The sequence below is a fragment of the Pinus tabuliformis genome, chromosome Q (assembly GCF_031772625.1).
Source record: "Pinus tabuliformis cultivar Carrire ecotype Pingquan chromosome Q, CPIR1, whole genome shotgun sequence".
Lineage (NCBI taxonomy): Eukaryota > Viridiplantae > Streptophyta > Pinopsida > Pinales > Pinaceae > Pinus > Pinus tabuliformis.
The window spans coordinates 21027591-21051767 of NC_142296.1; positions in this window are offsets into that span (position 1 = coordinate 21027591).

Below are 24177 nucleotides of genomic sequence, written 5' to 3' on the forward strand. Positions count from 1 at the left end.
ATGAAGGACTCAAATGTTGCTTCTATTTGTTCAAGGTATTCAGGTATCGATTTTTCTAATCTTCCTGGTTTTCCTAATCAATTACCAAAGGATGCATACATTTTGAGTAATGGTCCTAAATTCAATGGGGAAGATCTGACTTTGACTCTAGAACATATAGAAAATTTTAAAACATTTGTGGAAATTCTTGGAGTTAAAAAGGAAGATGTTTTCATTAGATTGTTTTTTGATTCATTTCAAGGCAAATGTAGAAAATGGATTGAAGGTTTTCCTATCAGATCTATTAAGTCCTTTGCAGATTTTTGGCATATCTTTCTTGAAACATGGATGGAGAAAGAGGAAGAATTCAAAATAGAGGTGCCCTCTATTCAAGGTTTTAGAGAATGGGAAGATATGTGTGTTACAAGGAAAAGTGTCTACTCAAAACTGCTTAACCTACTAAGGTGTGACAGCTGCCTTAGAAACAAACAGAGTAAAGCTACTTTCGTTTTTCCTTTATGAATTATAGATAGAGAGGAATAGAAAGACCAACCTCTGTCTTGCGCTAATCTCCTGATTTGATTCCTCTCTTCCTTGATAGTTTTTCGCTACTTGTTCCCTTGCACGCCCAGCTTCACAAAGTACCTATAAGATCACAGTAGCATAGCACTATACAAAGACATGGATCTATAATCATAAACAATCTAGGATCAGATGTAAATTGACCATACAAATGCAGCAAACATAAATGACACAAGAGTATGGAGGAAAACTTGAATAGCTTTTATTGATAAACAAGAAAGAGCCAAGAGGAGTTACAACCAGTTGTTCTGACCCAGCATCAACCTCTCAGCAAGGAAGCCCCTCTTCACCTCATACAAAGCTTAGATCACCCAACAATCTGATGTTTGTCTCAATAAACCCACATCAATTCCTTACAATATGCAAAATTCCAGCCTCCGGATCTCTGGGATGAGGGATCCATATATAGATATCGGTAATGGAGATGAGTCAGCTTATGATTTGATTAGTGTCTTCCCTCTGATAGTTCTTGCTTCCACTTGGAGATTGATGATCTCTTACTCATCCTTGGTTGAATTCAGAGAGGCAAGTGTCACAGGAGAAGTTTCTGGAAGCTTCCATTGCCTCTCCACCTCGCGGAATGTCACTGCCATTTGTCATTTCTCGCCCATCACACCCCATAGAAGGGCTTTTTGAAATGCAATGCACCCACACAGTGTATTTGGGTGAGATGCAACGCACCTGGCCTGTGGAGCAGCTGAAATGATCCTGTTTTGACCAATTCCGAGTAGTTTTTCATGGAGAACTTCTGGGAGAAGCTGTAATCTGTTGACCTTGTTCCTTTAGGGGTTAGAACAACACTTTTAGGGACTTAGGAGTCCTTGGTTTATGGACATTTCATGCTTGGGGTTGTAGTGCCCAAAAATGTCTATAAAAGTTGCCCCTAAAGCATGAGGTCGTTAATCTTTTGATGTCGGGTGAAATGCTTTATTATGAGGATCCGAAGTTCTTTCAAGCTGGGAGGAGACCTGTAATAAGATACAATACAATACATTATCTTCATAATATTTTCATGATCTAGCTGAGGCAGGCATTTCCATGCTCAACTTTATAAATTCATTTTCATGTACATAGGAAAGACAATCGTCTGAGTGTAGACTAATGATTCTGATAGAGCCATCATCCCTTTGATTGGATGATTATCTGTGTAGCAATGATGTACATTTGATGTTTTTATTTTCCTGAATGTATATCGCAGCTCGGATGGATGAAACTAGATCTGGGGTCTTCAATCTCGTTCGATCTTCACTCGAAGTACAAGTCTATCCATGTGAGAAATGTTCTGAAGTCGAACATGGAAAGACATCGCTTGATTACCAGCCAATGATGTAAGCTGTTAACAAGCGCGAGAGGAATCACCGATAATGATAATGACCCTCAAGGTACTGCAGTACAATTCACGTGGTGTGAATAAAGGACTTGGCGTCGAACACCATGCAAAATCTTTCGGTCGAAGGTCATTGATGTAAACCTGTCGCCGGAAGTGAGAAACTTGCCATTGAGGCATGCAAGCTTCAAAGTACTGAATGGGGCGTTCCTAGATCAACTTCTTGGATAATGAGCTGATGTCGACAAGAAGTGATCCGTCACAGGAGGGCCTTAATGATACCCACATCAATGACACGGAACGGAGCAAATGATTTTAATGGAGGTGAAAACGATCTGGTGATATAAGGTTCAGGGTGGCGGTCATGAAAGAATGGAGTATAAATGTATTGTAGTGGGTGAGATACAGGTGAATTCTCTGAATGACTTCTCTTGAACATATCGGCGACACTGACGTGATGGATTGGTAGCATTAACCCCAAATGTGGATGGTATGATGGGACCATGGTGATGTGACCGGTGAATGAAACAACCCAACCCGACTTGGATGCAGAGTGAAAGTGTCATGTTCAAGAGCGACTTGCTACCAACAAAGTTTCTTCAAGTTTTCTTCCCAATTTTTCCCCAGTCATTGCTGACCAATACCTCTTTATTTTTATCAAGCTTGAGGAGGATAACATATGCTTGTTCTCTAATTTTCCCTTCGGGCAAACCCATCGCTATGTTTTAACGAGCTTAGCGATAGTGAAACTCGTTCTCGTCTATAGACAAGTTTGTCTCTATTTTAATGAGTTTAACGACAAAGATAACTCGGTCCTTTTCAATTTTAGAGAGTCTGAAAAGGAACGTAAAGGAAACTCCAAAATTCCTTTTTCGTCATCTAATGCCTTAAGTCCGGAAAAGTATAAAACAATACAGAAGGGATGAATTTTTGATACTTTTAACGAGCCGAACAAAACAAGCACTCGATCTTTTTGTGTAATAATCTCTCAGGTCCAAAAAGATTAAAATTTAGAGGAGAGATAGCACTTCAGGTCCCTTTAACGAGCTGGAGAGGCCAATGGCTCGGCAATCTTTTCATATTTTATGAGTCAGTTGAAAAGAGCTTAAAGGAGACTCGTCTTTTGAGGAACGAGTGATAAAATGGGTAGCAACTGATTCCAGGTAAGGTTTGGAATTTTCCAATCACGGCAGTGTTACAAGGATGGCTAGTGAGATCACTCTTCGCAGCTGTTCCTCAAAATGGGTAAACAATCAAATGGAGGTGAATGATCGGCCAATGCAAAAGTGGAGGTGACGGTGCAAACACGACCAAGGCTTTAATGGCTGAAGTACTACATTCATGATGGTTATTTACCGGGGAATAGATCATTTTTTAATGAGCTTAAACGCTGGGGGAAACATTTGCTCATGGCTTATGTTTATTTTTTAATGAGCTTGAACTATGTGCTAAAACTGCTCGATTAATCCAATCGTATAATAAGAATGTCTCATATAAAACGACAGTTTTTAGAGTTTTGCCCCACATCCTTTCTTAATGCAAGTTAGGAAACGACCAATCCAAAAAAAAACAGATAAATGATCACTCTTTTCTTGCACGCCAAAAGGTTTGAATGCCCCCAGGTATAAAACAGAGTTTCAAGGTTACCCCTTCTTCTTTCCACCAAAACATTTGTTTTACCGAGAGAGGTCTACCTCTTACAGGTTACCAAATATTGTTCTATTCACAGCGCAAACAAAACACTTCTTTGGCGATGTGTACCGAAATAGACAAAGGTGAGTGGCGATGCCCACCAACTCACATAACTTTGACAAGAGAATCTTATTCCAGTCCAACTCCCTCTTCCAATCACGGACGGGAGTACGGAGGTCATATACTCTCGCGGAAACCTACCCTATACCCAAAGTTTTCCTGCCGAAGCAGACCAGGGTGCATGCCCCCTGTGTTTCAGTCATGTCCCTGAATCACTCGCGCTCATCGGGCGGACGGATTGGGGATTGAGACATTTCTTGCGTGAAAAGACCATTCAGGGAGGGTATATGACTATTTGCTCTGTGTGATCCGGGAAATGAAAGCTGGTCTACGAGCTTGACCACTCTTCCTTCGTGCGAAAAACACATTACTCTAAAGAGTGAGGAGACAATCGCTCCCATGCAATAAATATAGTCTCGTCCAAGGAGTAGATTATAATCCAGGGGTCCTTGGACTACCATTACGTTCATTTGAACGGTTTTCCCTCTCAATGTTATTGGCACATTGGGAAGGATCCCTAACGGTCGACTGGTTCCTTTATCAAAGCCTGTTAGATTTCTCATCTCAGGCAAAAGCGATGGCGAACCAAGCGCTTTCCAAGCAGTCGAGGAAAGGATACTCACAGAAGCCCCTTCATCTATGATGGTACCAGCCATAACCATTCTATATATTTGAACAATAATTTGGAATGGTACACTAGCTGGTAAACGGGGTCTTCCTAGTTGATTCCAATCAAAGGAGACAACTAGGTTGCTTGGAGGTGGGACCGAATAGACAGCCGGGTATGACTCTGACGAACTTCCTTCCTACGGTAAAGGAACAGGTAAATTGCCCCCATGCTCATTGGAGTCTGTGCTTACGAAAAGAATTTGGACGGTGTCATCCTTATTCTCTTCAGTGACTGTATCATCTGAAGATGGAACCTCTGAAGGCAAGACCGGGTCAACTTCCGCCTCGACCTTTTGACTTTTGTCTGGTATGGGTTCAGATGGTTTGTCTTCAATGATAGATGCTTCAGCCGACCACCTGAGCGGGCCAACCGGATTTTCAACTAGTGACGGACTCGGCAAGAGTTTTTTATATCCAGGAGGAAGTCGTAACGGTGAAACCGGACGATCGTCCAAAACTCTTTTAGCTTCGTCTAAGAAGGGACAATGGTGGACGGCATGATCGCCTTCGCACAGTTTACAAGGAAATCTATATTTTCCTTTTTGTCCTGAGGCTTCACTTTCACTAGTCGACGGTGTGTTTTCAACATGATCATCAGAGGTTGACGACACCGAGTTGTGCAAACGAGGAGACCAGTCCCTTAAGATCCGAGGGATGCAAGGACAATCTCTATGATATTGGTCTCATTTGCAAATGACACATGGCGATTTAGGCCTTGTCGGTGCAGTGTGCGGATTTTCGCTAGATAACGCTCGTCTGCCCCCATTCGCTTTTGGCTCCTTCTTCTTCTTCTCTTTCTTTTTCTTTTCCTTCTTCTTCTCAGGTACTTGACTTTTGGCTTTACCAGCCCCATCAAGCGAAGAGGAAGGAGGAGAAGAAGAATTAGAGGAAGTAGAAGGTTGGTGGGTAACTCTAGACTCGTCTAGTTGCTGACTCGATTGTTCAGGAATTGCGGTGTTCTGAACGACAGAGGTTGAGAAGAGCCATACAGGCAAGCTGATGGTTAGTCCTGGAAGCGACAATGTGGCCATATGGGGTGCACCAACGTCTCCCCAAGAGGAGAAGGGACTAGGATTTCCTCCAAGGGGAATTCCTTGGTTGGTGGATTCCATTTTCTCAACCCAAGATCAACGTAGGAAAGGGTAATGAATATTCCGTTTAAAATAAATTTTAGACGCTTTGACACAACTTGTTTTTTCAATTTTTAAGAGTCGAGAAAAAACAAAAGATGACTTTAGTCTCCTTCGATTTTTAATGAGCCTGAAGTGACAAGTGCTCAGATGGACCTTTTCTGTTAAAGAGTCTGAAAAGGAACGAAAGGGACTACTCTGGAAATCTAGGTAGAGGGATTACCAAACCAATTGCAAAACTACAGAATACTTTTTACGGTACGACAGTCAATCTTCTCGAATGCTGTGTTCAGTGCATTGCGATCGATAGGGCGGCAGACATGGCTTCCTATGGATAAAGGATTAAGCCTATTGGGGTCTCCCAAAATATACTCGACGGTACGTGGAAGCACAAGTCCGTACTGGCACTTATCATCTCAAAGTGGAGGAATCACCCAACCATCAGTGAGAACAACAGTTACCAGGCTTTACGACGCCGGAATACATCTCTAGCCTAGAATTCTAAATGTTGTGCGTTAAGTTCCAAAGCGTTGTTAGATTCATTGAATTTATTTTATAGTTTATCTTGTTTATGAAGTTTGACTTTTAGGTTCACCGCGTGATGTAGATGTAATTCCTAAAATGCAATCTAAGATGATAAACAATCTTTTTATCTTCTTTGTGCAATGAAAATCCTAGCTACTAAGGAAAGAAAGACAGAATCTTTTCACAAAGAGCAAAGAGCACACTCTAAATGCACTTTCCTAAATCAAACCAATCAGACTGTCTATATGCAAATGCACATGCATGTATTTGTTTTCGACTTTCTTAGTATATGGATGATAAAAAGAAAGTTGATGCACAAATCTGAATTTCTTTTCAAGCGACAAATATCAACAAGTTTCTTTTCGAAATCAAAAAATGGAGACGATCACAACACCTTACGATTTTGAAATGAATACTTGTTTTCGACACTAGAAAAATTACAAATTCAGACCAAAAACAATAGTAACAGGATAATCGACTATCAACAACAATCAAACTCTTTCCTATGATCGAAATCGATACTTGCGATAGTTTCAAATCAAAGGACGACAGTACGATTATGCTACTTTTGCAAAGGAGAACTCAAAATGACTCAACAAACACACAAAAACATTTACAGTTCTTTTGTACAAAGGAGGCGGAATAACAGCAAGGAAAAGGGGTTTCAAACAGACATATACTGATCACAGGCAGCAAAATTCAGGAATAGAACTGGAAAGAATGAATCACAGAAACCAAAACTACACAAAGCCTAGTCTGATCAGCGCACCTGTAACACAGGGAATTTGAAATGCAGCGCACCTTCTCCACTCGGGAAGTGCGCTGAAGTTCAGATTCTCTGAACAGTACCTGCGTTGGGCCAGAAACGAGACTCTGTTTGGGTTCCGGGTCACAGTTTGCAGTTCAGTTCATGGGTTTTGGCCGAGCAAAAGGTAATCAGTAATGCAACAATCAGGGGTAGATCTAAGGAGGATCTAAGAGCTATCACAAGGGCAATAAGAGAGTTTGTGAATCAGTTGTTTAAATCATAAACAGATCCCGTAGATGGATTGAAGTAGCATTTTTTCATTTGCTATGGCAAATGTAGTTCGAATGCTACCTGTAAGTTTATGAAATACACAACAAGGAAGATAAACAAACAAACTAATTCTTCCCTAGCGGAGTCGCCATTTTGTTACAGGGAAAAGTGTCTACTCAGAACTGCTTAACCCACTAAGGTGTGACAGCTGCCTTAGAAACAAACAGAGTAAAGCTACTTTCGTTTTTCCTTTATGAATTATAGATAGAGAGGAACAGAAAGACCAACCTCTGTCTTGCGCTAATCTCTTGATTTGATTCCTCTCTTCCTTGATAGTTTTTCACTACTTGTTCCCTTGCACGCCCAGCTTCACAAAGTACCTGTAAGATAATAGTAGCATAGCACTATACAAAGACATGGATCTATATTCATAAAAAATCTAGGATCAGATGTAAATTGACCATACAAATGCAACAAACATAAATGACACAAGAGTATGGAGGAAAACTTGAATAGCTTTTATTGATAAACAAGAAAGAGTCAAGAGGAGTTACAACCAGTTGTTCTGACCCAGCATCAATCTCTGCAAGGAAGCCCCTCTTCACCTCATACAAAGCTTAGATCACCCAACAATCTGATGTTTGTCTCAAGAAACCCACAGCAATTCCTTACAATATGCAAAATTCCAGCCTCCGGATCTCTGGGATGAGGGATCCATATATAGATATCTGTAATGGAGATGAGTCAGCTTATGATTTGATTAGTGTATTCCCTCTGATAGTTCTTGCTTCCACTTGGAGATTGATGATCTCTTACTCATCCTTGGTCGAATTCAGAGAGGCAAGTGTCACAGGAGAAGTTTCTGGAAGCTTCCATTGCCTCTCCACCTCGCGGAATGTCACTGCCATTTGTCATTTCTTGCCCATCGCACCCCATAGAAGGGCTTTTTGCAATGCAACACACCCACACAGTGTATTTGGATGAGATGCAACGCACCTGGTCTGTGGAGCAGCTGAAATGATTCTGTTTTGACCAATTCCGAGTAGTTTTTCATGAAGAACTTCTGGGAGAAGCTGTAATCTGTTGACCTTGTTCCTTTAGGGGTTAGAACAACACTTTTAGGGACTTAGGAGCCCTTGGTTTATGGAAATTTCATGCTTGGGGTTGTAGTGCCCATAAATGTCTATAACAATGTGCACGAATGATGAGGTAGATGAGAACTTTGCTTCATCCCTTTCTTCTTATCTGAAATCCTGTCGATGCAGCCATGAAGTTAAGCTCAATTTTTTGCAAGAGTTTGCCATTAAAATTGAAGGAGATCTAATTGAATTGGAGACCCAAATACAGTCCCAGGATCTGGATTGTGGAGTCCCATTCTTTGGGGATCTTTTTCAGCAGAAGGAACAGAAGGTAAGGCTGCCCGTGGATATTTGCGTTGATAGTTTGCAGCTGGAAGCATGTATTGAGGACTTCGGGCAGCAAACAGAGTCTGGTTTTTCCTATCCTATTGCAACGTACATGGAATTTTTTATTTTTATTTATTTATTTATTTATTTTTATTTTTATTTTTTATTTTTTATTATTATTTTTTATTTTTCTAGTTTGAATGATAGATCAAATTGTCTTTTACATAACCAGACTCATTATGTGCATGTATGGTTGTCATCATTTACATTTGTGTCCTGGTTGAAGCACTTTCAAGAAACATCCTTGATTGGTTGATCTGGCATTACAGCGTTACTTGATTTATCAATTTTGAATCAAAGTGGGTTAGATTTGTACATAAATAAGCTTCCTGAGGCAACATTTTAGTTTTCGGTATTTGTTTATGTACATGTTGTAGTATGTATATGTTTTTGGATTGGTATGAGTTGTTTTGGGTTTCCAGTTGTTTGACCATCCATGTCCAATGGAAGAGGCACTGTCCGCTTTCCAGAGATCTGTAGTTCTTGGCACCTCCAAGGAGCTGCCATCCCCAATGGAGCCGATGTTAGTTCCAGTCTTCGTAGCCTGTCACCAGGGATCAACATGAGCTCTTACTATGTCTGATTTTGTTAGATGTTTTGCACATGATGTTCAACACAAAACATGTCACAAGTGTGTCCATCAGAAGAATCTCAGAAAAATATTTCCGACGGTATATCACACTCCTGTAACCGGCTCCCGGATTAGAAGATATGTTCGAAATGAATGAGTGACTCTTGGTTATGCATGTTTTGAGGTCAGTTGCTGCACACAATGACAATTTTAGTACAAAATCCGTTTCTGAAAGAAAGGTAAGGAATTTTTCAAAAGTGAAAGAGGTTTTTGTTTATCACATATCAAATAACAAAAACCTCCTTCAGTTTATGCATAGGTGCTACTATGTGGGAGATATATAGTGATATTTGGAGCCTACATTTAAACAAAGCAAAATTTTCATATTTTTTACTATTTTAGTCATTTTAGTGCGGGGCCATTTTACAACAGATGGAAAGTAATTTTGAAAAACCCAAAGAATTTTTTGTTAAGAACGAGCCATATAACAAAAACCTCTTTCATTTTATTCACAGGTGTTATGGATTGGGATATGTGACTAGATCTTTATAGCTCATTTTCACATATTTAAACTTTTAATGATTTTCTATTTTAGAGATGATTTTGTGGAACAGCTTGCGAGCAATTGGAAACGAATTACCCAAATTTGAGAGAGATTTTTCTCCAAAATGACCGTATCTACAAAAACTTCTTTCAATTTTGTAACAGGTGCTATGGTTTAGGAGATACGAGTTCATCTTCAACACCTATTTTTAGAAATTCGGCCCAAGTTTAATGTAACTGATTCTATTTTGAAGAAAATGGTTGAGCTCAATCCCTTAGTACAAGGATGAGAAAATGTATATATTTTATGAATTTCATAGTGTAGGGGTTGGATTTTGGTAGATGGTTGGACTCTTGAGAAAGCCTTGAGCTTCATTGTACATTCACTTTCAGTATTTTGGCTAAGGAAGTGAGACCAGGATTTACAACACTCTTTGGGATTCATGTGGCAATTTGTATTGGTACAATGATTCTCTTTGTAATTGTGAATTTTGTTTATGTATTCCATCATCTATCTTATTTATTCTGAACTAAACAAACAAGAGTGTAAGTAGAATTCATTGAAAGTGCAATGCTCTAGTTGAAGTTTGCTTTAGTTGTTCGATGTTTTCAGCTATTTGGGGACGATTCTTGATTGCCCTTGCCCTCTTCAACACCTCACCTGTCTTTTCCCTCCATCTCACTAAAATTTAAGTGCCAAAATGATTGCCTACCTTGCCCCATCGAGATCTCTATAGAATTGAGCCTCAATCCCCACACCCCAAAATCTGCTTTTCCCTTGATTCCAACTAAACCCCCAAAAAATCACATCAAATCCTTGTACTTCATACCTAGCCTAAAATCAGTTTTTATTTCAGTCATCTCAAGCCCCATCGATTATCTTTTGCTGAGATTGACCTGGAGAGAGCCCTCTCCTGTCCTCGTAGGGCTAGCTACGAGGCTGAGCGTGGTTTGATGTTGGCCCTGGATCCTACCTTTTCCGCCTGAGGTAAATCTAGGCTCTAACATTCTGCATCCTCAACATCCTTACCTTTATCACTAGAAACATGCACTACAAACAATACACTCCCTTTATTGCGACTACGCTTTTCCTGCATAGCTGTAACCATTCTAACTGATGTCACCTTATTCTTACCCTGCAAGATTCTCTCTTCTCCATTTCCATCCAAGCACTCAATATCCTTCTCATAAAAATCTACCTTATTCCTATGAAGGTACAACCAATTCGTACCCATAAGCATATTGTATGAACCCAATGGAAGCACATTTAGATGCACTGATGTAGGCATACCATTTAGCTCAAATGCACAAGCTCTTACCCAATGATGAAATCTTTTCTTAGTACCTATAGCCAACTGCACCAACCAAGACTCTACATGCACTTCTTTTCTCAAACCACACTTATCCACCAAGTCAAGGTAACATAACTATAATTAGATCCAGGGTTAATCAAAATAGAAATGAATCGATCACAAAACTTGCCTTCCATCTCAATAATAGATTCTTGGTGATCTGCCTGCCTGTTATCCAATGCTGCATAAATATGAGGAATGTTCTTCCCAACATCCCCAATTGTCTACACTTCCTGAGCACTATAGATTTCAGGACTACCACCATGATATGACGGAAAATCGTTCTTGAGATGCTCATTGCTACATATCCAACATTGTAACTGTCTCCTACCATCACCTCTATTCTGCTGATCTCTAGGCTGCGACCCATGTCCCTTTTCAACCGCATTAAACTTATTGTAAGGAGAGACATTGTCTTTCTCACCTGCATCTTGAGGTCTCGTTCATTTCGATGGCCATTTACCTTTATGTAGGTTTTAATCCCATACAAAAATTAACTACATACGAATTCTAAAAACAAAAAATAAACAATGGCGAGAGCATACCACATAAAGCAAATATACACAAAGATTTTCCCCTGGATCCAAAAACTGGGACTACTAGATTGATTTTTCATTATTTTCCTTTCAATGTTACAATACATATATACACATGCCGAAGCATCCATAAACCCTAATCCAATAACACTGGATTAGAACATAACTGTAGTCACCTTGACCAGATCTACAAAATACCATGGATCGAAAACCATCGCGCCCAAAACCATGTGCGAAAACCATGCACAAAACCATAGGTAGGTCCGCCCACCTAAAATAGGGTCCAATTTTTTTTTCCTCGGGGCACTGCCCTAGACCCCGTAGAGGGGGGTTACCAGTCCCCCTCAAAACCCTCGACAGGGGGGGCTACTGCTCCCCCTGTGACCCCCCGACCCCCCCCACCTCCCCCACTACGTATTGGTGCAACGAAGGGAGGGATTCGCCCCCCCTCTAACCCCTCGATTTTACTACTGGGGCTAGTCATGGAAAGAATATAACACAACCCAACACTTTAGTCATGTCCTTCCCTTTCCAACCCTGCTTAGACTCGATCTTACATTTCGATTGTTCATAACAATTCTTGAACTTTCCAATGACTTCTTCCAGTGACCAAGACTCATCATACTCAATCTGATCCTTAAATCCTAATGACAATCCACTGATAAGTCTCTAAATTTTGATTTTCTCATCCTTAAGATATGAAACATACCTCAAAAACTCCCAGAATTTAGTCGTGTACTTCTCATCTATCATTGATCCCATCTTTAACTCATAGAACTCCTTAGATTTTCTATCATAGTACCTCTTTGACAAGTACTTCTTCCTGAAGAGTCTCTTGAATTTTTACCAACTCAACTCCTCTATCTTGATGTCTTTGACATGCTTCACGTCTACCCATCAAATGTTTTCTTTTCCTTTGAGACTGAAAACAACTATTATGGCCTTCATGTTCTCTCTATAGTCATGAAACTCAAAGAATTTCTTCATCCCAAGCAACCATGCCTTTGCATATTTTGGTTTATTCAACTCTCCATCGAATGTAGGTGGCTTGGATTTCTTGAATTCATATGGAAAATATCCCCTATCACTCCTCTTGTAAGGATGATAAAGATGGATACCTATCTGAACTAGAACCAGAACTAGAATAGAATCCATGTTCACTACCTCTCCTATCAAGTGTATCCAAGAACCTACCATCTTTGACTGTGTCATCCCTGTCCGACCTATGCCCACCATGAGATTGCTACCATACGCCCCATCAGTCTTTTCCCCCTTTCCATAAATAATCCGTAGTTATCCATGTCTCTATAAATCTGAAAAACTATGAAGGATAACTACATTGACCTCAACTTGTTTCTCTTGTACCATGGCAAGTATTTCATGTGACTAAATGATCCTATCATTATCTACCTTACAACTTCTGATCTCTGCCTTTAAACTTCTCAATGTGTCTATTATGTTCAGAGAGTACTCATATCTTGGTTTCTCATTTGATTTGTAAGGGGAGTCTCATGAATTGTAATCCACCATTTTTCTAGTCATATTTGATCCTCTTCTTCCTGCAAAAAATCACTAGTATGAAATGGATAATTAGTAGCTAAAAAAAAGATTAAAATTTGCATATAAATGACCATTTTTTAGTCGGTGACCAGCAGTAGCTAATTTACAGTATCTTATAACACGACCAATTTTTAATCATTTTTAACTTAGTCATTAATTAATTGTCTCAATTTCATCATCTAGTAGTATATGTAATTATAATTTTGGTCATTAATTTAGTCATTAATTGCCACAATTAATGACCAAATATACAACAAAATATATTACTATATGATCACTCGAGAAAATCAATTAATGACCAAAGAAATATGACCAAAATGTTGGTCGTGTTATAAGATACTGTAAATTAGCTACCAATAGTCATATATATGCAAATTTAAGTCATCGTTTGAAATCAATTAATGACCAAACAAATATGACTAAATTTTGGTCATGTTATAAGATACTATAAATTAGCTACTAATAATCGTGTATATGCAAAAATAAGTCATCATTTGTAATCACAAATATATCATTTGCAGTAGTCATTTTTTTTGGTAGTTTCATATTCATTATACAAACAACTAATTTAATAGTTTATATTCATTTAATTTACTTTTATTAATAATAATTATAAACAACTAATTTAGTCGTATTCATTTTATTTGTGTTCATCATTAGTCAATATAAATTACTAATTTAGTAGTTTTAGATTGATTTTATGTATTCACTATTAATCAACATAAATTAATTAGTATGATTTTACAACTAAATTAAAAAAATAAATCATACAATGTGCATGTTTATCTAATATAAAAACTCAAAGCTACATATGTTAATTACAATACTAAGCAATATCAAGTGCAAATATAAATAATTTCAACCACATAAATTATATTATATGAAATGTCAAGTATTACAATATGAGTTTCAAACTTAATATTGGTTGGACTAAAATTTACAGATAAAATGTTGTTTCATTACTTCAAAACATTATCATTGTGCTTCCAAGGCATTGCAGGTGAATCCACCAACTCCTGAAGACTTGACCATAGGTATCTATGTGTGTCTCTTATGCACGATATTAGCTCTAAGGGTATCACTAGATAGATTCTCTTCTCTCTCTCTCTTTTTGTGTTTGTCGCACTAGTGTTATTTTTCTCCTCTTTCTTCAATTCTTGTTTATACCATAAATATTGAGTCCATTTTCTGAAAAAGAAGAAGATACAGTGCAGAGTGTAAGCCATGAAAGACGATGAACAACAAATATAAACTAAAATATACTATAAAGGATTTATACAACATATACCTCAACATCAACACTATCAAAGCCATTTTCCCCCATAAAAGCAAGAAACTTGAACAAGTTTTCTTCACTTGGGTGATAGTGGCCGCTGTGGCCAGATGACCTGTATAAACAAAGAAAATAAATTTCCACCATAGAAAATAACACCTTAGTATTCAACCTTCACGGAAATCTTAGGCACAATAATGCCAACCAAGTTACATGCTAAAAAGCTCAAGTTGTAGATAACTTGTGAAAACAAATAATCTAAGATATAAAGTCTAATCCTTGTCATTTTATTTGCAACAACATTTCATTCTCTAACGGATGAACTTGGTCAAGTATATAAACAACATGTACTCAAATAACAACATGAAAGTAAATTTTTCTAATAGTCATGATTTTTTTTAACACAAAACAACTAAAAGGATTTCAATCAATATCGTGTAATACTAATTTCATCTTCAAGATTTGGTTGTCATTTAAATGGACATGATAACAAGTATTTTCAATTTTATAGTTAAAAGATAAAAAAATCAAAACAAATGTTCAAAATACAATCAAACAATAAAGAGAAGATATCATGGAATGGATATTCTAATTATTAAAAAATTGTTTACTTGTCCACCGATGTCTTGTCTGGCATTCATAAAACATTTTCTTGCCCAAAATAGCCAATGAGGTGAAAGAATCACAACATTAAAAACAATAGGAATCCCTACTAGAAACATTTCCAAATTCGATGGTTCAAGTGCCTGAAGGATATCCAACAACAAATGAATCATATCCAAGCTATGCTCTACATTGTCTCCCCATCCTTTTTCCAATCACATTTCCTATAACTTTCCCACACCATAATAAAGTAAAAATCAAATGAAGGCATTGACATTTGTTTTTATCTTTTATATCTATAAACATTGAATCTAAAAATCTTTTAACACAAAACAACTATAATACTAATATTATCTTCAAGTTTTGGATGTTGTTTAAATGGATATGATACCAAGTATGTTCAATTTTATAGTTAAAAGACAAAACAAAATCAAAGTAAAAGTTCAAAATACAATCAAACAATAAAGAGAAGATATCATGGAATGGGCGTTGCAAATACAATTTTTTTTTTTTTTTTACCTATCCACTAGTGTATGGCATTCCTAAAATTGCTTGCCCAAAATAACCACGAGGTGAAATAATCACAAAATTAAAAAACATAGGAATCCTTCCTAGAAACATTTCCAAAGTCGATGGATCAGGTGCCTAAAGGATCTCCAACAACAAATGAATCATATCCAAGAGATTCTCTGCATTGTCTCCCCATCCTTTTTCCAATCCCATTTCTTGTAATTTGCCCACACCAGAGTCCGGTAACATTCAAACGAAAGATTTTATATTTTTGTAGAAAAAATGGAGATTTGTCAAGCATGTTAACTGCATGGTACATATATTCATAAATATTTGCAGAAAATAATTTTAAGAAGATTTTGTATTTTATAAAAAGAAATTGGAGATTTTTCAAGTAGGGTAATTGTATGGTACAAAAATTGTTTGCGTAAATGTATCCATAAATACAGTGGATCTTAGTCATAAATATTTGCAGAAGATTCGTTAAGAAGGATACATGTATGATTTGGTGTCCTAGTTGTGTGAACATTTGACATATTTGATGGAGATTCGGTTTTGTTCTTCTTTATTTGAGCTTCGAAGGCCATTCATTCAGTGAGCCTATAATAAGAGTACCTTTACCAATATAACCCTTACAAGAATTTGGTGTCTGACTTCTTCCATTCCTACAAGTTTCTACATATGCAAAACAATGGATGTCATACTCACAGAGTATAAATTTATAGACTTTGACTGTTAACCCAACCATTGTGAATGTGAAAGGGACTTTTACTGCTTGGAGCATTTGGAAGGCCCAAAAGGTGTCCTAGAAGATTGAACTTGAAATTCCAAGGCTTTGAACTTGGTTTATTTTGAATGATCACTCTTTATGGTGTCCTCATCCTACTTTATGAAATAAAAGTCAAGACGACATGGTTCTTGGTCCTTTCATTTTTTAAAAGAGGAATTAACAATATCAAAGACATTTTTGATGCTCATACATGGGAATGTGTCTCTTTCCCTAGGCAGAAAAAAAGTTCAAGGTAGCCAATCTTCATAGACATGTCATTGAGTAGGTCAAGGTGATCATCCCCAACTTACTCTTCATGAAATTAGGCTTGCAATCCTCTACAACCTGTTGGATGGAGTGGAATTGGAACTAGGTCGAGGCCTTTACAAAATACATGCCAATGAATAACACTCACTAGGTTATGTGAGCAAATAAAATGGGAGAATTTTTTTCTCCTAGAGGTTATCCACTTGGGTGTGTAATACTCACTACACAACCAAGTTGAATGTAAGTGGATAGTGACAGTGGTTCCCTTTCCAAGCTGCCTTTCAGTTTTTCATGAGTTTTGACCTTGCTTATCTAAGCATTATGAATCAAGTCTAATAAATTTGTGCCTAAACCCACATTTTATTATTACATGCTCATTTGTCTTGCCAATTTCCCTATCTTATAGTTTCCCTCCAATTTTTAGTAAACTAATGTCTGTTGTTGGGAATTAGTCTACTTAGCAGTTTTAATTAGTCATTAGAGGGGAGTTTGGTGACATTAGAATTATTTATGTATACTTTCTATCTATCCTTTCTTCTAATGTAATGTAGGGCTTTCCAGATATTACCACACTTTTTGGGTAACATTTTATCACGTAAGTGCATTTGATATAAATTAAATTACATAATTAATATTATTGAAGCTGTAAAGCACATTTTTTCTTAAGAAAATCAATTTCAAATGGCATGTTATGGTTGATCTACCATTTCAGCTTCATACACATCTATTACATCATATGCTAATTCTTTTTTTTTCAAAAGCATTCAATTGACCTGAATAAAAAAAATCATTCAATTGTTCTCTCTTATCAGGAAAATGATAGTGATATTTTCTTTCTCATGACACAACTTTCTTTTATCAGGACAAGGTCAACATGCCAAACCTTAAATTGAAAAGAATTACAATGAAGTGTATCCAACTTATAACAGTTAATGAAAAATCCTTTAGCTAAGTAGTTGTGAGTGGAGGATCTTTATTTCACTAAAGTCACTTAGTACTCGCACTTGATCCCAAGCAGATGGAACAGTCCACTTGGCCCACAAGGGACAAATATGTCTTTGGGGACTTTGAACCTTGGATGAATAACAACATCCTTGCTTAACTGTCTAACCAAAACCCCAATGACAATGATATGGTATATGCTATCAACCACTCTTAATAAGGTTTTCTATAAATTCTAGGTTAATTGGCATCTTTATCTTCTGGAAAGTTATTTCATATGGAAAGTAGTTTCCTTACTCCTTAAAAATATGTTGCAAGGTTTTCTGCCACTGCAAAAATTAGAAGGTCAAAAAAAGTAAATGTCACTATAAGGCCTGAAAGAGAGGAATTGAGAAGAAAGGGTATAAAATTAAGCGATTGAAAAGAGAAGGATTACAGAGACTTCATGAACCATGAAGTAAGACTTTAAAAGAATATTTTTCATACTTTGAAGAAGTTAAATGGTGATCTTCTTTAGATATTGGATTGTCAAGTTGCACAATCTACAATTAAAACACTTTCATTACTAACTATTGCTTCCACTTGTTGAATAGTTTAGTACATAAGTTTCATTACATAAGTAACTTCATGTAAAACTTGTATTATAGTGTTTGTGGGGTACATCTACTCCATATAAAATCTTGTTTCCAATCCAATAACACAATTTTTAGAACATGGAGTAATGGCAATATAAGAGAGACGAGGATTGCATTTAGTGTTTTGGTTACAAAAATATGTATCATTAACATACTGAAGAGTTCAAATAAGAAACTTGAGTAGCAGTAAATATAAACAACATTTACCTTTGGATTATCAGGTACATCCATTAAAATGTTTGAAAAGCTTTTGTAAAACTGCAGGAAAGACCATAAATGAAATATTTGGACAAAGTTTATGGAAAATAAGGAATAAAAGTTGGTTAAAATTAAATTTAATGTCTACCTTTATAAACTCTACTATATCCCCTCTTGATTTCCATAACTCCACCAAAGAGAAAGATGGTGCAACTTCAATAACCTGCATAAAATTTCATTTCTTCCTCTTTAATTTCTCCTTTCTTTTGAGATTTCAGAATTGGAATTATGGATATGCTATGCATGTACTCTATATTTATGCATCTAATATCAATTAAGTTCAAGAAATTCAATAGTGTATGTGCTCCTGTGGATGAAGTGCAAGATTATATATCATATTGTAAAGGAGTTGCCATTAAATCTAACCTCTATTGACATGGATAAATATGAACCCTTCCCAATATGTTTGGCTTCATGAATCTTTATCTATCATCAAATTTAACAAGATTAGTATTTTCATGAAAAAAATTTCTTTCAACTATGGAAGGAAGATTATTCAGATTTTGTGACGTATGAAACAAAGATGAAGAAAATGAAAGTCTAAAGAGAGGATAAACTAGATATACTAAGCTGTTATTAGTACCAGTATGGTTCTAAGGATAAAGACTATAGGAGTTCAATATCGTTATATGTCTATTACTAACCCATTTATGTATGATTTGGAATTTGGATTTAATCATGATAGCACTTAGAGTAGCTAGAATACTAGAAGAAAGAGGGAGTTCGAATCCATACTAAAGGAAAATCCTTCAAGAGGTTTACCATGTTAGAAAATCAGAAAGGCAATTTTTTTTCTTATTCTTGATAATTACTTGTGATGTTTCTTATTATTATGATTCTTTATATCTACTTTCTTTTAGTTCATCAAACAATTACCAAAGAAGCAACACATAAAAAGATAGACACTAGATGTAGGCACATGCCAGGGTGAAACCCCCCTCGAGGGGAAAAACCAGTCAAGATAATTCTTCCTTTCAATAGTATTCTTTGAGACTCTGGAGTCTTCACCCTAGATCAAGACCAAACCTTCCCTCCACACCAAGTTAGTCTCTCATAATTTTGACCTCTTCTTAGCAACTTCGACTAGGCAACAAATTATGACAACTAGTAGCTTCCGACAACTGTGAAACTTGGAAGACTTTGATATCCCAATCCAAGACAGGAAATAGAGAAAGAGAAACACCAAATTTTTGATTTTCCTTCTCTCCTTAGACTTCCCCAAACTCACATTTACTTCGGGTCTCCCGCAACAGACTTCGCACCTTTTCCCAGCTACAAGACAACTTCACACTTCTTCCCAGCTACAAGAGAATTCAAACTTGTGTGAGAGAATTATGCTCCAAATGAATTCGATGAGCTTCCTTTTATAGGCTTCATGTGGGGTCGAATAGGGTCCTTAGGCCGACTTGATATTATTCTAGGCCGACATGGTATGGAGGTTACATAATTCATATTCGACTTAATACTTAACCTTTTTACATGATTCAAAAGCCCAAGAAGGGTCTCTTTAAAAGTACAATGACTCTATTGACTTAGAATAAATCCTAGAAGTCCTCAATGTGGACTTTATCTCAAAATCATTGAATAGGAATTGAATTCGCAGTCCCCACAAAGGCTCTCCCATTCCTCATGTCTAACTTGTATGTTATTATTAATGCTAAAATGAACACATGTTGAAAATGACAAATTGATGATACAACAAAACTATAATTTTCCTTGTCGATTTTCTTTTGATACGCAGATAATATTTTTTTTTATATATGTGGAGTGTTTATATTAGGGAGCTGTTTTTAAGGGCATGCATTAAAAAGGTTGGGAAATTTCTATTTAAAGGGTTGAGAAGTATGGTTTTGGGAAACCGAATGGATCAAGAGATGCATTGAATGAAGCCAAGATTTATGTTAAAATACATTCTTTTTTTCTCTGAATGTATTATTTAACCAAGTCATGAATATTCGCTTAGATTTTATAGGATAAAAATCCGAACTTCAAAAATCATCAAACAATTTTATAATTAGGTAAACTCTCTAAATTTTAAGAGTTTAACGACAATATCCCGTCGAGTTTAACAACAATATATCCAATATTTATGGTTGACATTTGAAGATTTCATAAAATTCACCATTGTTCTTTAAAATATTCTTTAATCAGAGTACAAAACAAAACCTCTAAAGTGATTGTTGGGTGTGTGTATTTTTAGACCCTATATTAGGTGGGCGGAGCTACCTATGGTTTTGTGCGTGGTTTTTGCACATGGTTTTGGGCATGATGGTTTTCTACCCATGGTATTTTGTAGATCCAGTCAAGGGAACTACAGTTATGTTCTAATCCAGGGTTAATGGATTGGGGTTTATGGATGCTTCGTCATGTATATATATGTATTGTAACATTGAAAGGAATATAATGCAAAACCAATTTGGTAGCCCTAGTTTTGGGATCTAGGGGAAAATCTCTGTGTATATTTGTTTTATGTTTTATGCTCTCGTCATTGTTTATTTTCTATTTTTAGAATTCGTATGCAGGTAATTTCTGTACGGGGTTAAAAACTACAATGGTCATTTTGTAAAATTAAATGGATGCAACCCCATCAGTTGGTGGATGGCTTGCCCATGTAAAATGTGCATCTTGGATTGGCCTACTCATTTGTGGGAGGCCCTCAGCATGCAAAGCTCAGTGATGAATCCCCATGTGGTGGTTAGGTCATCATAGCAGTCTAGCAATTAAGGATAAACTGCATCGTAACTGGAACTACAAATAGATGTTGCATAGTTTGTCACAAACCAAAAACAATTGAGTACATTATGGGGAGACCACAAGACCAAGTACCTGTGGGTATGGGTTCTTAACAAAAATGCCAAACTAGAGCGTTCTACAAGATATTCAAATAAATATAGCAACCTAACCTATGGAGCTGTATGTGGAGTTGTAACGATGCTAGCGATACTCGGGAGCCAGAGGGAACCGAACTCGAGACCTTACTTGTGACATGGGACCTTAACCAAAATGCAAAATTGGGGAATTCAACAAGGTACCCACATCATTTATTGATACTAAAGAAAAACCTCCTTAACCAAAAAGGGGTCATTTCTCGAGGATAAATTGATTGTATGATCTGATTTGAGAGGTCAGCTAGAGTGATCTGGGTTTCATAAATATTGAAATCCAACTGAACAAGGACTTGGGTTTACCGTAGGTCCCAAATTACACAAATTTTGAAACTAAAACACCATTGAGATTGAACATAATTATGCCTTATTCCCCAATTAAACATTAAAAAACACAAGATACCATCTTGCAGTAACAACAAAAGGGAATAAAAAATGAACTTACCCTACAAGAGCATCCTGCAATTTGAAGGCGGTCACCTAAACATCTTTCTCAGTCGGGGCCAATAAAAAATTGGGAAGGCGATGATGGGCATGATGATGGTATTGGTCTTCTTCCTCATCCAATTCCTAGTCATCAAGTTGTGGGTCTAGCTAGTTAGCCCCTTCACTGGCACCCTTCACACCGATTCTTCTGCCAACACTTCTTAGCATTAACCATCCTTCCCTCTTTTCACAAGAAACAAAAATCACCCCATCACTCTATTTCTTTGTCTTCAGTATGAAGGTGAACTCCCGCTATGACGAACAATTAAATAAAAATTCATGGTTGGGGCTTTTAAATCCAATGCCTAAGCCCCATTCTGGTGATGAAACCTAGGGACAATAGGAACCTAGATATTTATTAGAGTTTATTTAGACATCGTCAAAAATGCAGTCCATATCCAAGCAAAACAAGTTCCAATTACATGAGCATTTTTGGTGAATTTATCGATTTCAAAATATAGAACTTCAGAGATGAGCTCCAAACCGAAGGAAGGTAGAAATCCTAGAAATTAACGTAATATTTGTCTATTGTGCAACAAAATGGTTGTACACCTTCCACTATCCACACATAAAGGATTATGTCATAGGATTCGAACCATAAAGCAATTGAACTCAAAACCCATTGCAGGAAACTCACAGACCTAGAAGTAAATCTTGTAGGTATCGCCATGGAAACCAGGATGAACACCAAGAACGAAGTTGCATACCTCGATCGGAAAATGATGCCATGAGTTTTTAAACATGGCAAGCCTCAGGCAGAATCGAAGCTTGAACACATGGACTTCTCAATCCGAGACATGACACTCCACGGCACAAGGCAGATCACACATGGTTCGAATCAGCTCGAAATGGAAAATCTGTTGCAACCCTTGTGGATCTCTTCAAGTTTTCCTCCCGCAATATTATTGTAAAAATGGATGCTCATTGTTCTTATCACACCTATCCACCATTACCCTGCATATTCCACCCCTCTTGATTACACTAAAGGTGCCTGCATAGCCATCATAAGAAACAGTCTAAAAATCACTCCACTTGGGGTCCATCTGATGGCTTTCCTGCCCTAACCACGACTAATTAGTTAACATTTGCTTGGCGGGAATTTAATTTTAAATTTGTTTTAGAATATTTGGATTTTCAATACTTAATCCATTTTTTATATTAAAAATATTTAATCAATTAAAAATCATTTTAGTTTATGTTTTCAAATTAAAATTATTTTTAATATTTATCAAGAAAATCAAAGTGGCCCTTGGATGGAGTATATTGCTAATATTATTTAATGTTCATGCATTTTAAGGATATTGCTAATTGTGTTTAGTGTTCAAGTTAACGTAATAGAATGAAGAATGATTAACCTTGTAAGAGAACAAGAGGCCATGATTATGTGACATCAATGATGAGCAATGTTATTAGAATATGCCAAAAGAGATCAAATAATATGAAAACAAATCAAAAGGTTAGGCCTCCTTACTCACCTACAATGTCATGATCCTCCTATAAAATATAACAAAGGTATTCACATCTCCACACATGCATATAACAAAAAGAAAAGAGAAAATGAGGGAAAATATAAATCTAACTAGAATATAAAAGATGTCTTTGGTATTTGGTAGAAGGATATAAATCGCACACCTCACATATACAATTGAAGCATTCCTTTGAGGTGATAATTTAAGGAGAGGATCAAACAAAGTGTGAATAAAGTATGACTCTCAATACTCAGATAAGCATGCGAGTGAAACATGCTAGAGTAGGCTTGAATATAATCCTTTCATTGCTTACAGGCTTTGGCAATAGAATGCAACTCATTGTTATAGGTTGGGCATCTATGAAAACCATCATAGAGTGTTTGGCTACGATAGACCATCAAATGTTTGTGTCGTGTGGGAACTACATCAATGACATGAATGATTGGCTCATAGGATCCCTATTGTGTAGCCATTCATCGACAAAAGCTACTTCCCTGATGGGATAGAAGTGAAAACTGATAGTTGCAAAGGTAGGAATAATGGTGTCAGAGGTAATATTGTTTCCATAAATAAGAGAACCAAAAATAGGCTCATGAACACCATCAATATCTATTGGAGGTGCTATGATGAAAGCAATAATGAATACAAAAGTTGTGGTCAATAGGATATGGATCATCAAGATGTTGAACCATCCAATGTAAAGATGGTTTTTAATGCTAGTGATCTAGTCACATAAAAGACCTTATAAATTTGTGCTTTGGGATACCCCCAGGATTCAATAAGTAATCCAAAATGAGAGGATTTGTTGCTAAGGTGATTGGTTCCATATCAACAACCATTGTGTTTAGCTCGAACATTTTAATAAATCTATAGTGTCATCCTTTCACATCCTTAAATTATAGCACTCCAAGACATCAATTTTCCATTATGTATGAGAATTCAAGTAAAGCCATATATATCATAAATAAGGGCATATAGTATATTATCCTAACAATATCTACTAAAACAAAAATTATCAGAACAGGCCAAAAATGACCCAGTAGGTATCAAATTATCATCATGAAAGAGAA